General features: G+C 36.6%; 4 non-coding genes across 4 annotated transcripts; 3 read left to right on the forward strand and 1 right to left on the reverse strand.

The window, feature by feature from the left end:
- Positions 1-5,192: 5,192 nt before the first annotated feature.
- Positions 5,193-5,264, forward strand: trnah-gug (transfer RNA histidin (anticodon GUG)). Its single transcript has one exon. It is a non-coding gene; the product is annotated as a tRNA-His (tRNA).
- A 608-nt stretch (positions 5,265-5,872) lies between these two features.
- Positions 5,873-5,944, forward strand: trnah-gug (transfer RNA histidin (anticodon GUG)). Its single transcript has one exon. It is a non-coding gene; the product is annotated as a tRNA-His (tRNA).
- A 1,286-nt stretch (positions 5,945-7,230) lies between these two features.
- On the forward strand, positions 7,231-7,302 carry trnah-gug (transfer RNA histidin (anticodon GUG)). Its single transcript has one exon. It is a non-coding gene; the product is annotated as a tRNA-His (tRNA).
- A 1,019-nt stretch (positions 7,303-8,321) lies between these two features.
- trnah-gug (transfer RNA histidin (anticodon GUG)) lies at positions 8,322-8,393 on the reverse strand. Its single transcript has one exon. It is a non-coding gene; the product is annotated as a tRNA-His (tRNA).
- Positions 8,394-14,230: the final 5,837 nt, after the last annotated feature.

Raw genomic sequence — 14,230 nt, forward strand, 5'->3', positions numbered from 1 at the left:
GTTTTTCCTCCAAAAATTAATGATGTAAAACCTAAAAAATACACTCTCTCTGTTCTCTGAAGCACTAATCAAGGTTTAATCACACATTTATTGATCATTCACATGAGTCATTGATGCTTTCTAAACAGATATGTGGTTCAAAATTTGGTTTAGACACTTTTTATACATATACATATTGTGAGGGTGTAGAATATGAACAATATGTAATGATTAAACATAGTGGCAGGAAAAGGCCAGTTGTTGCTTGCTTTTTATATTCTCTAATAATACCTACACTTGGTGTGATGATAATAATAAAAATTATGGTTATGTAAAGAGGAGGGAGGGTCGTGCTTTTTCCTGCAGTCACTCAGGGAGGCTCAGGGGAAAATATCTAGTGGCTTTCTAATTAGCACTAAACACAAAGTAGAATTGAGGCTGATGGGATTATTTCTGCAGGTATTTTGGTCGTAAAGTTAAGTGTAGGGAAAGTTATATACAGAGATCACCAAAGTCACCAGAGTTTATCCTCTCTCTATCTAGAAACTTCACAAAAGTCCAGACAAAAGTTGTTGAGAGATTTTAAGGACAGGTTTAGGATGTCCCTCTTTTTTTTATTATTCTTCCACCACAGTTCAACAGGGAAAAACAAAGAGGCAATTTGATGCTAAAAAGACTATAAATGTGTCAGATATCCACTTGATTTGACTAACTCAGACTGCAAAAGCTGAATATAAGCTTTACATCTGCTTTTGAATAACTATGTGGACACCCTCCATCACTTTACACTGAAAGCACATTTGAAGATCCTTTAACAACCTGACTGCTGCTTTAAAACAGACTTAAATTATGAACCTGACCTTTTTAACTCTGAACCAAACCATTTAAGAATTAAACTGATTTACAACACTGTTAAAGATTGTATCTAAAAAAAAAAGGCATTAATACAGCATTTCTCTTCCATTAGCCAAAAGTAGTTTTAATTCACGTATTAAACTTTCATTTCTTAAAGGTTTATTGGACTTAATTTCGGCATGATTACCTGTGCAGACAGCATGACAGTTTTAATGCCTCTGCTGGCGTCGGGGGGCCGGATTAGATGCAACAAAGATATATGATGATTAGAGGAGGAGGATTTAGAGGAGCCTTGTGTTTATTTTGTTACTTGTAGATTTGTGGAAAAATGATGTTAAAGTTTTGACGTAAAATATAAAAGTCAGGATTTTCATCAGAGGGACAAATATTTTTTCTCTATAGGGCGAAATTTGCCTACGTCAGCTTTATTGTATAGCTTTAAATTTTGAGTATTGAGTCTTTTTTAAGATCTGAGCCTAAAAAGATTATTCACAGTATACAATAGACTGATGAAGCCAATGTTATAAATGTGGAAACAGCAACAGAAAGTCCAACTGGCACATTTCACTGTTGTTTTTATGATTTCTGTCTGATAGATACAGATGGTTGGTCATCTCTCTTTCTCTCTCTCTCTCTTTCGCTCTCTCTCTTTCGCTCTTTCTCTCTCTCTGACCCTCAGGAGAAGCATTAGTCACTGCCAGCTGGCGGGATGGAGTTCTTATCAGGTTTATTGATCAGCATGGGGAATGATTACAGCTCTGCGTGTGTGTGTGTGTGTGTGTGTGTGTGTGTGTGTGTGTGTGTGTGTGTGTGTGTGTGTGTGTGTGTGTGTGTGTGTGTGTGTGTGCGTGTGTGTGTGTGTGTGTGTGTGTGTGTGTGCGTGTGTGTGTGTGTGTGTGTGTGAGATACAACCTGAGAGGACTCTGTTGACCTAATCTAGACTCACAAAGCTCCAAAAACCGGCTTCACCCACACAGTGAAACTACAAAATCTGGTCATTAAAACTTCTGCTGCAAGTCGATAACAGCAAACATGGCATACAAGTGTTACACCCGGGGTTATTATAGTTATGAAATGTTTTATTAGTTTTTAATTTTATTTTTTTAAGTTGGTTTTACATTGTAGTTTTTTTTTAGTTTTCCTTTTTTTTTTTTAAATTTCAGTTAACTAAATAATTTTTTCACTGCTAGTTTTCGTTTTCGTTAACTATAATACCCTGGTTGCACCAAAAGCTTTGAGGGGTTTCCAGTGATGGTAGGTTTGGTTATGGAGGCATGGACGGACATGGATGGAAAATGTGTCAACATGTTCAGAGTTTTATCCTCTTAGAAAAAAGGAAGCAATTAGTTTGAAATGTTTTATTTTGGTGATACTGGACTGACATTTCATTTTATACTGTCACTCCACACTTTGGAAGTAGACACATAATTAAAAATGTAATTTAATTTCAGTCAACAACTAACAATGTTGGGGAAATTAACAGCATCCCTTTTTTCTTTCCTTTCATACCTTTTTCCTCTCTGAACTGACTCCTCGTCTCCTCTCACAGCATGAAAGCACACGCAATATGTTTATTGTTTCCACATGAAAAACATTAATTTGGCAACAGCTAAAACTCAAACATTTTTTGCCCTTCAGTTATCAAACACAACCCCGCTGTAAACCCCTTCACGCGGCGCCCCACACCTGACCCTCCGATTCTGAAACACCACCGGAGGACAAACACTGATGAGCCGCTCCGTTTGGTCGACAGGTGTTCATTAAAATCAACAGAAAACAGGTAAAAAATAATCAGCCACAGAGCTAAAAATCAGTGCATAAGGTGAAATAAAGTGAGGGGTAACCATAGCAACCGTGCTGTTTTTTGATGCTGCATTAACAGATACTAATCCTTACTGAAATGGACTTAAGTATGAGTAAACTTTACCTTGTTTAGCACATATAAAAGCATGATGATGCACTCTGATTTGTATATTTATCAGTCGATAAAATGTATTCATTAGTTTATGTAGATTTTGGAATATAAAATAAAGACATTATATGAACAAAGTCAAAAGTCTGGCATGGGCTTAATTGGTACTGTGACACCATTTAAGCCCATGTGTGCTCCAAATAAGCCCAGGTCATGATTTATTTACAAAATATAAAACATATATTGATTTCAAAGAATTAAAAACAGCAATAAATATTTAAAAAATAGGAAAAAACCCTCCTGAGAAAAATCTTAAAGTTCTGACTTCAGATGTAACCCCCTTTGTAATCATCAATCATAAGTAACTGTAATTTAATGACACATTTATTTTATAATTAAATAAGTTACTCTCCAACACTGATTATCACAGGAAAGAGGTCACTGGTCTTCTTATTTCTTTAATTATTATTTAAGGAAGCAGCTCCTTACACATGTCCTCCTTAAAAAGAAAAAGCTACAGAAAATATATATATATAACTGTCTGTAACTTTCTTTCTGTAGCTTTTTCTTTTTAAGGAGGACATATGTAAGCCCATATATATATATATGGGTTTTTTTTTATGTGTGTGTTGCTGCCTTTCATCTCCTTCTACTCGGATCCAGAGGAAGTGCAGGAGTCCCTTTGGTTTTCCTTCCTTTCCTTTATTTTTCTCCTTCCTGCTCCACTCTCTCTCTCTCTCTCTCTCTCTCTCTCTCTCTCTCTCTCTCTCTCTCTCTCTCTCTCTCTCTCTCTCTCTGTCTGACTCACTCACTCACTCTCTCTCTCTCTCTCTTTCTCTCTCTTGCACTCTGTCTTTCTGTCTGTCTGTTTCTTCCTCTCTCTCTCTTCCTCTCCCTCTCCCTCTCTCTCTCCTTCCCTCCCTTTCTCTCCCTCTCTCGGGGTGGATGACGTCTCAGACAGTAATTGCTCCCGTCTCTCACAGCCCGGGTGTTTCCTCCTGCCCAACTTTTAACTTTCTGTGTTTTGTTTTTTTCCACTTTTTTTCACTCATGACTGACCAAAAAAGACAAGATAGGACACATCTACTTCACAGCCTCCTCTTCCTCTTCCTTTTTACATCATCCATCCATCTATCTGTCATCCAGGAGGCTTTGCAGTCCCTCAAAGCCCAGACAGGAGCCTCCTTTTATGGGGGAGGAAGCTGTCAAGGGAAGCCCTCTCTAAAAAGTGATGGGAGTGGTGGGACACAGAGACGGACAGACCGGCTGTTTATCTGAGGCAACATAAGTGAGTCTGAGCAATGAAAACTCACCACAAGGGCTTTACTGTGAAAACTGTTTGTTTCTTTACTGACCACTGTCCAGTAAAAGCCAAAAATGCCCCCCAAAAAAAGCACAGAGAGATGAGGGATGGGTGTGATATTCAACCAGGGATTTTATGTTTTATGTGGTACAGAGCTGCTGCCCACTTCAAACCTAATCAAATGTAATGCGTTTTTAATCCTTGAACAGGCAGGAGTGGAAAATGAGATCTCATGTGCACCTAACTATCTAACCTAACTAACCTAATTATTCTTAAAAATATTGAATGCTTTATTTGATAAAGAGAAGTGATGCATTCATGTTTTCTCTGGTCATTAATATATCACACATACTAGTTTCTGAAGTGATTTTTATAATATATATAATATATAATAAGTATAGACCTACCTTAAGCTTCAATGTTATCAATTCAAGGCACATACTATTGAACAACCACCTTAACCAATGATGCTCCTAACAGGTTGTTAAAGAGTCTGTAAAAAAGCCTTAAATGTCATTAAATTTGATCTTAAAAAATATGCAGATACCCTGAATACAACAGCTCTGCTATAAATTCTACATTTATGAAGTTTATACATTGTCATTTTGTTAACATTGTCAGGAAGGTGATCATTTTACTTTATGTTTATTATTGACGTCATAGTAGGTGATAGTGGTGTACTAGGGTGCATTATATTGAATGGTGTTCCTAATATTTTGTCCAAACCATTAACATACATGAGAGGGACAAAATATTAGGAACACCAGTCCCTGTTAATATTTATATTTATTTCAATTTAAATTGATATCGAAATATGTAAACAAAAGCCTCTGCACATTGTCTCCTTCACTGTTGTTTATTAAGTTACTGTTACGTTTAAGCCTCTCAGATCTTCATCATGCAGCATTTCCACACTTTAATATAAAGATACATACAAAGGCTGACTCAATCATCCAATGAGAGGACATGACAATCAGGTCTATCACCATTAATATGAGCTACTTTTGTATAGTTAACATGTTATCAGATGAATGGACCATTATATGACGCAATAATAAATTCCTCCTCTTTCACTTTCACTCTTTCAGGATGTAGGTATTAAATAAAGTCCAGATATTATCCTACCAGTCCTAACGACAGCTCGCTGTGATCGTATAGTGGTTAGTACTCTGCGTTGTGGTCGCAGCAACCCCGGTTCGAATCCGGGTCACGGCAGTTTTCTTTTGAGGATCACCACAGCTCCTGCACACAGTTATAAAGTGTTTGATGATGGCGTAGTTGAAAAACCAGAAAGAGGAATGAAAACTTCAGAAGAGCATGGACAGCTCCACACCAAGTCACACATGCAGTTCCATTTGATACACCTCACATGGATTTAGTCTGCATTTCCTGCTCTGCTGTTATGTTTCCTTGGGAGACATATAATTGCATGTATTATATAAATTCTGTATAAAGATGTACCTATCTTCTGTCAACAATCCCTAAACCTTTGTATGGCAAGTTCTCCATTGGGTTTCTTTTTTACTCTTTACCTTATATGTAGTCACATACATTTCTATGCTTCACTTTATCTCTGTGCCTCATCAGTGTGTAGGGGGAGACCTTCATATACAAATATACATTGTTCTCACTGCTTTAATCAAGAGCGTGTGTCTGTTGGCAAGTAAACATGCTGCAGCGCCCAACGGGTGCATTGTTCTAGTTGGATGAATGGACCATTATATGACGCAATAATAAGTTCCTACTGTTTCACTTTCACTCTTTCACGGATGTAGGTATTAAATAAAGTCCAGATATTATCCTATCAGTCCTAAGGACAGCTCGCTGTGATCGTATAGTGGTTAGTACTCTGCGTTGTGGTCGCAGCAACCCCGGTTCGAATCCGGGTCACGGCAGGTTTTTTTTAAGGATTATTGCAGCTCCTGCACAAAGTTATAAAGAAGTGTTTCTCAGTGGCGTAGCTGAAGATTATTAACTACAGGCTTTGAAGAAGGAGTTGCTACCTGATAATCACAACAGAGCATTAGAGCAGGTTGTCACAAGCTGATTAAATATCCTACAGTAGCATCATCCAAGTGAATAAGGCAACTTTTTTCTTACTTTTTCTCCAATAGGGAAACATTGTGTATATTATATTGCATCACATATAGTGCATCTACAGTCACAGGCCTCTTTATTAGCTACACCTGTGCAATCTAATTCAATCCAATACGACAGCTCTGATATAAATTCTACTTTTATGAAGTTTATACATTTTCAGTTTTTGCTGACATTGTCAAAAAGGTGATGATTCTGCTTTTATGTTTATTACTGAGGTCATGAGTATTAATAATTGAAGGGAAATGGGGGAAACAGATTCAGGCAGATTTAGTGATCTAGCTCCAGGTCCTGTGAGGTCAAGTTCCTGAATCCGTTACTTATTTATCTCTTGAGGTGTAATAGAATCATTTTAGTTTAGTTTGTCTGAATTTTAATCAGGACCTGAGCTATTTAACTACATTTACTGACCTGATAATGTCCAGGTGTTTTTAATGGTAGATTTGAATCCAAGCCAGACCTCAGGGTTCGGAGGCTGGTTGAAGATGGTGCTGACCCAGTGCAGAAGGTGGATTCCATTGAAAGTCTGTGTGTAGAGGCAGAGCAGTCCTTCATTGTGGTTCAAGAAACACCCTGATCCTGCAGGACACCGAGCACGACGACTTGTTTCTGTGGATGAAAGCAAAGAGAAGGTGGTGTATTTGATCCATGGAGATAAATATATAATGAAAAAAATGATATATACATTTATTGGAGATACAAAAACATCCCTGTTAATATTTATATTTATTTAAATGTATATTGATATCTAAAAATGTAAACAAAAGCCTCTGCACACTGTCTCCCTCACTGTTGTTTATTAAGTTACTGTTACGTTAAAAGCCTCTCAGATCTTCATCATGCAGCATTTCCACACTTTAATATAAAGATACATACAAAGGCTGACTCAATCATCCAATGAGAGGACATGACAATCAGGTCTATCACCATTAATATGAGCTACTTTCGTATAGTTAACATGTTATCAGATGAATGGACCATTATATGACGCAATAACAAATTCCTCCTCTTTCACTTTCACTCTTTCAGGATGTAGGTATTAAATAAAGTCCAGATATTATCCTATCAGTCCTAACGACAGCTCGCTGTGATCGTATAGTGGTTAGTACTCTGCGTTGTGGTCGCAGCAACCCCGGTTCGAATCCGGGTCACGGCATTTTTTTTTAAAGATTATTGCTGCTCCTGCACAAAGTTATAAAGAAGTGTTTGATGATGGCATAGTTGAAGATTATTAACTACAGGCTTTGAAGAAAGTGTTTCTACCTGATCATCACAACAGAGCATTAGAGCAGGTTGTCACAAACTGATTAAACATCCTACAGTAGCATCATCCAAAATATGTAAACAATGTTTTTGTATTTCCAATAAATGTATATGTATTTTTTTTTCATTATATATTTATCTCCATGGATCAAATACAGCACCTTCTCTTTGCTTTCATCCACAGAAACAAGTCGTCGTGCTCGGTGTCCTGCAGGATCAGGGTGTTTCTTGAACCACAATGAAGGACTGCTCTGCCTCTACACAGAGACTTTCAATGGAGTCCACCTTCTGCACTGGGTCAGCACCATCTTCAACCAGCCTCCGAACCCTGAGGCCTGGCTTGGATTCAAATCTACCATTAAAAACACCTGGACATTATCAGGTTAGTAAATGTAGTTAAATAGCTCAGGTCCTGATTAAAATTCAGACAAACTAAACCAAAATGATTCTATTACTCTGTTTCCCCATTTCCCTTCAATTATTAATACTCATGACCTCAATAATAAACATAAAAGCAGAATCATCACCTTTTTGACAATGTCAGCAAAAACTGAAAATGTCTAAACTTCATAAATGTAGAGTTTATATCACAACTGTTGTATTGGACTGAATTAGATTGCACAGGTGTAGCTAATAAAGAGGCTGGTGACTGTAGATGCACTATATGTGGTGCAATATAATATACACACAGTTTCCCTATTGGAGCAAAAGTAAGAAAAAAGTTGCCTTGTTCACTTGGATGATGCTACTGTAGGATATTTAATCAGTTTGTGACAACCTGCTCTAATGCTCTGTTGTGATTATAAGGTAGCAACTCCTTCAAAGCCTGTAGTGAATAATCTTCAACTACGCCATCATCAAACACTTCTTTATAACTTTGTGCAGGAGCAGCAATAATCCTTAAAAAAAAACTGCCGTGACCCGGATTCGAACCGGGGTTGCTGCGACCACAACGCAGAGTACTAACCACTATACGATCACAGCGAGCTGTCCTTAGGACTGATAGGATAATATCTGGACTTTATTTAATACCTACATCCGTGAACGAGTGAAAGTGAAACAGTAGGAACTTATTATTGCGTCATATAATGGTCCATTCATCCAACTAGAACAATGCACCCGTTGGGCGCTGCAGCATGTTTACTTGCCAACAGACACACGCTCATAGATTAAAGCAGTGAGAACAATGTATATTTGTATATGAAGGTCTCCCCCTACACACTGATGAGGCACAGAGATAAAGTGAAGCATAGAAATGTATGTGACTACATATAAGGTAAAGAGTAAAAAAGAGGGTTTAGGGATTGTTGACAGAAGATAGGTTCATCTTTATACAGAATTTATATAATACATGCAATTATATGTCTCCCAAGGAAACATAACAGCAGAGCAGGAAATACAGACTAAATCCATGTGAGGTGTATCAAATGGAACTGCATGTGTGACTTGGTGTGCAGCTGTCCATGCTCTTCTGAAGTTTCCATTCCTCTTTCTGGTTTTGTCTGTTGTTTTCTGCTGAGCTGCCATTCGTTGTTGACCTTAAAAGTCAGAATGTTGTCTGAAATGAGTTATACATAACCAGGGGCAACATGTTGGTTATAGGCAAATGTCTTAAAGGGTTAATTGGAAAGTATGAGTACCTGTAGCTGCAGGTGTCTCCAATGATCTCTTCAGTCTCATTTACTGCTGACTGTCCTCACGGCGCTCAGCTGAAAAGTAAATATTTCAAATGTGGCTTTTATGCAGTTTAGTAGAGTCAGTTAGTAGTTTGAAATGAGATCCACACAACCAAGGTTAGTTAGGCCATTTGTGAATAAGATTGTGTATGTAAAGCAGAATGTATGAGTACCTGTAACTGAGGTGGCTCCAATGTCTTCGTTTGTCTCTTTCACTGCTGATGTTAACTATACAAAAGTAGCTCATATTAATGGTGATAGACCTGATTTTCATGTCCTCTCATTGGATGTTTGAGTCAGCTCTTGTATGTATCTAAACATAGCACAAAAAGTAAGGCAATGTGTGTTTGGTAGATCATTTCTTTGTTGTAACAATGCTTCTTGGGAATAAATCTCATACCGTTCCCTTTTAAATGGAGCCACATTTGTAAGATACATGCATTAGTGGGATGAGCAGCAGAGCTGAGTGTTTGGGTTGTGCCAAATCTTCTCTGCCAATGCTGAACAGCTTATTCTGCTATTGACTCTTGTTTGGTGTTGTTTGGTGGATTGGATGACTGAAGTCTGAAGAAGCAAGACATATTGGCAATATAACAATGTATTCATTTAACAAACAGGAGCCTCAGTAGTGTGTGGAAGAACCATACACAGCCACAACAAACTGGCAACTAAACCCTGCTCTGTGGGGGGCGAGCGTTGTCATCTTGGAGGATAGAGTTCGGTCCCAGACTCTGGAGATATGGGATTGCCACTGGTTGCAGAATCTCATCTTGATATCTCTCTGCATTGAGATTGCCTCCAATGATGACAAGCCTCGTTTTCCCAGTGAGGGAGATGCCGCTCCACACCATCACACTGCCTTCACCAAAGAAGGCAGAGAAGATACTCAGCTCTGCTGCTCATCCCACAAATGCATGTTCCTTACAAATGTGGCTCCATTTAAAAGGGAAATAAACAGGCTTTACAACGGTATAAGATGAATTGCTAAGAACTCAAATTTCCTTACTTTTTGTGCTATGTTTATATATTAAAGTGTGGAAATGCTGCCTGATGAAGGTCTGAGGCTTAAACGTAACAGTAACTTAATAAACAACAGTGAGCGAGACAGTGTGCGGGAACTTTTGTTTACATTTTTTGATATTAATATAAATTTAAATAAATATAAATAACAACAAGGATGTTTTTGTATCTCCAATAAATGTAAAATGACATAAAGTCATCAAATTAATGGTAAATGCAATGAAGTGTGTCCCACTGTTACGCTGTGTTTGAAAAATAAAAAAAGCAGAAGCAGCATTTTAATTAAATAAGGACATTTTTAATTATAATTTGCTTGGAATTGTTAATTTTGACAACACTGTTATTATTAGTTCTCATGCAACCAGGCACTGCCTCAAAACTGAAGACTTACCATAATTAAAAACAAGACTTTTTAATCCTCCTGTTGCCCTCAGGTTCATTTTAAGGCAGGACAACAGGCGTTAACTAAAAATGATAGTTTCATTGAAATTAGGCTTATTGAGCTTAATGTCTGAAATAATATGTGTTATAAAAGTTGGAGTAAAGTTGGCTTAAAAGGTCTAAGACAGAATTTAGTGATAATTTATACCTGATGCTTTTTAAACCGTCAAACCAAAGCGGGTCAATTTTGGCAGGAATGGTGAGTTTAAAGACATTTAACGACCTTTTATAAATACTGGAAATCTAATATAAGACTTGTTAAGGATCCGTAGGAGCGCTGTGGTATGTGTGGTAACTATTCAGCTCCCAGGTCACTACCGAAAAAACTGATTTTTAACAAGCCATTAAATGCAGTATCGAGTCTTTTAAAGCTTGTTTTTCTTGAGGGAAGAGAATCAAAAGTGTGTCAGTGAGGTAGAACAGTTTTATTTGTTTCCAATGCAAATCAACCTTTTTTGTTTTTGGAGTTTTAAGTTCCCACAGGAGGGAAAATAAAAGTGTTTTTTGTGACTTGCTTTGACAAAAAAAGGTGAATTCTAAGGTCTGAATTAGATTAAAATGTTCTTTTTCTTTTTGTTTACATCTCCGGCATACCAAGGTCCCTCAGGAACAAAGTAAATATAATAAAAGTGCAGACACACACACAAACAATACAACAGTTCAGTTCATAAAGTCAAACAACAGAGAGGAAATCAGATGTGAAACGCAGCCGAACGCAGATCTGACCTGTTATTTTTACATGTGTGTCCATTATTGAGAAGCTTGACGTTAGATCAAGCCCTTGATTTTAAGGGGTGTGATCATTTTAATGTGTTAAATATAGATGAGTCAGCATTTAATTCATTTATGTGACAAAAACAACTTAATTTAAGGGTTACATTAAAAGTTTATTCATTTATTTTAAAATAGATAAATAACTAAATTACTATAGAAAAGTTTAAAAATATATATCACGAGATAAAAGCCAAAGTTTATAATGGTAATAATATGGGTCCCTCAAAAAAAAGGTTGGGAACTATTGACTTAAAGGATAGTTTCACAGTTTTTCAAATGTCTTAAAACTTGAAACAAATTATCTTCAGCAGTTAATCAAATAAAGTGAAAATCTTCCACATTTAAAGACTTTTTTAGAGCAAAATTCCCTCTTTGTCACATTAAAACATGGATGGATTTAAACTTTCTCATCTTTAATGAAAATAAGACATTTTCAGTTCATTTTGGTTTAGTATTTTTTAATCGATCTGTTGTTAAAAATCTTGGTTTGATTTCCGACAGCTCCTTTGATAAACACAAGTTCTGTTGTCCAAAACTTGATTTTCCCAATCAATCAATCAATCAATGAAACTTTCATTATAAAGCACCTTTCATACAGGTTAATGTCAAAGTGCTTCACAGTTAATTGACAAGCTGCAACCGTGTGTAGACGGAGGACAACATGAAGAGGAACAAAAACCTCATATGTTCTCAAAATGCAGCAGCTTGTGTTTTAACTAGTAAAAGAAAGAGGGATCATATAACTCTGGTATCAGCTTCCCTCCTCCGCTGGCTTCCTGTGTGGCTCAGGATTGATTTTTAAGACTTTTATTGCTTGTTTTTAACGTTTTAAAAGGGTTGGCTCCACTTTTATTTTAGCTGAACTTTTATATTCTCGTACTCCAGAGAAAAGCACTGAGGTCTTCCACTGGATGTATCGGCTCGTAAAAATGAGGGGACCGAGCCTTTTTGCCTCGGTTGGAGAAGTTTATCTGTTCATATAAGAACTGAAGAAAAGTCGCTGCTAAAGACCGACCCTCTTCTCATCGGCATTCACTTGACTTACTTTAGACATCATTGTTTTCTTATTATTTTTGTCTATTGTTCTTAGTGGTTTTTAAGCCTGTTTAGCACATTGGTCCACCTCGGATATTGTAATTGTGCTTTATAAAAAAATTGACTTTGACATTGTGTTTCCCTGTTGAGCTGTGGTGGAAGTATAGTAACATAAAGAGGGACTTTGGCACTAAAAAGACTATAACGTTGAAAGATATCTATTTGATTTGACTCATTCGGACGGCTGAAGCTTCATATTAGCTTCAGATAAACTTTTAAATACATTTTTGCAAAAAAGGAGGAGTGTGGATTTTGTCTTTTAATGCTCAGTATGAACAGGAGGAATGATTATAGCATGACAAACCTATTGCAATGTTTATTTGGATGCTTGATTACTGTTTTAAGGGAAATGGAAAAACTGTGAACTTGTCCTTTAAAAAGTAATTTTAACTAGTTTACTGAAAAATGTTGCTTCAGTGCACATTTTGTATTTGTCTTGTTTTCTTTTGGGGTTTTAGTTGATTGTTTATGTATCTATATTTTGTGATTTGCAGACTTTGCCTCTTGGGATTGTGATAACGGTCTCGTTGTTGGTCACTTCATTACTTTTTGCTACAGACTGAAAAATATCTCCACAAATATTTGATGGATTGCCATTAAAGTTTGTTTCTTCTCTACTTTTGATCTCTAGAGGATAAACACTAGAAGACTGTGGAGATATCCAGACTTTTCCTTCAGCAAGTTTTTAGTTATCCAGTAAAATATTTCAATGTTTACGAGATGGATCAACACAAAGTTTGCTGCAGATATTTCCCAGGTGATGTTTCCCTCGTGACTGTAATACTCTTATACTCTATATTTAACCCCAGTATGTGTGTGGTTTTAAGTAGAATATTTGAACAACTATTGGATGGATTGGCATGAAATTGGCTACAAACATTCACGTTCCCCTCAGGATGAATTGAAATAAGTTTGGTGATCCCCTGACTTTACATCTAGCTCTAGCTCCATCATCAGGTCAGAAACTACCAGTATTCCCATCAGCCTGCTAACCATCTCTGTATGTTAGCATTGTTATTGTGACCACTATAGCTTGCTGAAGTTAACATTTAATGATAATAATTACTTGTATAGCACCTTTTTATACAATAAATGCAGCTCAAAGTGCTTCAAAATAATAGAAATTACACACAAGTGCTTCACATTAAAATGGCCTAAAAGGAACATAAAACAATGTTTAAAAAAAAGGTAAAACAAAGAAAAAGAGACATTAATGTAATATAAGATGGAAACTAAAGTAGTAATAATTGGAAATAGTAAAATAAAATGACAGTAAAAGTTAAAAATTAAATAAATAGAATATATATAATCAAGTAAAATACAACTTTTTTTTTCTTCTAGCTCAAAGGACCGCTGTATAAAGTTACCTACCTACTGAAATATCTACATGTGTAGTTAGCGTAGAATATAAAGTTACAAGGATATCCCAAAGAAACATATTTTATACAGTATATTAGATGAAATGCTGGTCTGAGGCCACAGTTAGGTCCTGAACATGGACAATAATATGCAATATAGTCAAGATTATAGGCTGGATTAGTAACACCAAAGGCCCTTTAGGCTCTGTAGCTCAAAGAAAAACCCTCCAAAATAATTAATTTATGTTCCAATCTTCTTCAGTTTTAGCTTTTTTGATAAAGCGACTTACTTTTTTTTTTTATTGTGGCTGCTTCTTTTGTTTCTGTTTCCTTTCTTTCTTTCTTTCTTTCTTTCTTTTGGCCCCCCCACTGGGCTTTTGGTTACCCCTGGCGATGTCTATTATCCACTAGTTAATCATTATTTTACCCTCACACTCATTGATACAACATACCCACA

The sequence above is a fragment of the Scomber scombrus genome, chromosome 8, assembly GCF_963691925.1.
Source record: "Scomber scombrus chromosome 8, fScoSco1.1, whole genome shotgun sequence".
NCBI classification, from domain to species: Eukaryota; Metazoa; Chordata; class Actinopteri; order Scombriformes; family Scombridae; genus Scomber; species Scomber scombrus.